Raw genomic sequence first — 1,725 nt, 5'->3', positions numbered from 1 at the left:
ATATGTGTGACACAAAAAAACATTAATTTGATTTAACTCTTTTTTATTAAGTAAATTTATTAGTTAGTATTCAAAGAAATATGTATTAAGATTTAGAAAATTTTTTCCAATGTACAGTACAGTTGTCTCGTTTTTTCTTTTATCAATTATTAAATAATAATGCGATTTCACGTTCACATCTGACAAAAAAAGTTCTTCTCAATTTGACGAAATTGAGGGGTTTGAAAATATATATCTTTTTAAGATATGTATTTTATATATACTGAGAAAAAGATACTTAAATTTGTGAGAAATATGTTTATTTCACTGAAATAAACTTTTATTTAATTAAATGCGGCGAAATAAAATTTTATTCCTAGCAAATAAGCCATCTATTTTATTTTTTTACAATTAATGGGATACATATTTCATAGAAATATATATTTTTTCGAAAATGTATCAAAGAAAACATCGTAACATTTACTTCGTAACACTTCAACATTTTTCTCTCATTGTCAGTATGTTTACTGAGTTTTCTTAATTTTTAATGAAGTTATATAATTATATTATTATATAATTAATTATTGATCCAGTGAATTTTTTTCGATGTTTCAGATTTCTCTTTCTTTTCTCATATTTTATTAAGGGAAATACTGATTATGTTTTAGCTCAATGTGGCGATGTTTCGTCGGGGACCACGTGGGCACTTCGGGTGCCAATGTCTCTTCTCTACATCGTTTTCCTCGGAGCTCTTCTCGCCAGATACATCGCGAGGTGATGCCACTGAGCCGAGACGCGCCACATACCTGTGGCTATATAGTTGAAAGAACAAAGACTTTTATTGCGAAATATTTGCATTGGTGGTGATTATTTGTGACATTCTGGTACGGTGAGGTAAACTAAATAATCAATCTTACTTAGGACTTAAGTGAATGCGTGCGTTATAACGCAAGGATAGATGAAGTGATTAAGAAAAATTAAAGAGACAAGTCGAAAACGGGTAAGGTATATATACATATAGAAATGCATGTGCCAGTCCCGCGAATGTGGCAGAGTCAAGTGTGGAAGCGAGGCTTTATGAATGTATATAAAATTCGATGCGTCCACGAAACGTGAGCTTCCTACACACGTTCCACTACGCACAAGACATCAATTGATAAATAACATTATTGAAGAAAAAGTCAAAAACTCAATTATCAAAACTTTATTTAATTATTTTATTATAAAAGAAAATATAAAAATATGATATATATATATATATATATATAATTAATTAAAGAACATTTTATTATTGTACATCGTTATTATACATATAACAGTCTTTTCATAAATTGTAATTAAAGAAAAAACATTATTTGTTGTGTATGGTTTTATACGCAGCAGCTGCAAAATATTTCTCCCTCTCTCATTCAAATTCTATCGATACAACCGCAGTTGCAAAATTGCCCTCTAATTATCAACTGTGATCGCAATGTGAAAATATGCTGTATTTATTGTCCTCGAATGAATATTTTGTGTTGCCTCTTCATACATTGGAGGATTTATTACGTTTTTCTATGAAAAAGGCGAAGCGAGAACGTGTTGCGTGGTGGATGTAGAATCGGCGTGGATTTGTGTTATTGTATAACGGTGTACGTTTGCCTTTGAAGATGTGAGAGAAACCCAACGACGACTTATTGAGTTTTGTGAAAAGAGCCGCTAGTTCCGCGACATCGTAACCGGAAATAAAGGACGACACATTCGGGC

At 31.3% G+C, this 1,725-nt stretch overlaps 1 pseudogene; it reads left to right on the top strand.

The window, feature by feature from the left end:
- Positions 1–1,119, top strand: part of LOC108693312 — a 1,647-nt pseudogene extending 528 nt beyond the window's left edge.
- Positions 1,120–1,725: the final 606 nt, after the last annotated feature.

This window comes from Atta colombica, unplaced genomic scaffold (assembly GCF_001594045.1).
Source record: "Atta colombica isolate Treedump-2 unplaced genomic scaffold, Acol1.0 scaffold9, whole genome shotgun sequence".
NCBI classification, from domain to species: domain Eukaryota; kingdom Metazoa; phylum Arthropoda; class Insecta; order Hymenoptera; family Formicidae; genus Atta; species Atta colombica.
The sequence above is the reverse complement of the archived record's forward strand: the minus strand, read 5'-3'. Positions and strand labels throughout refer to the sequence as shown.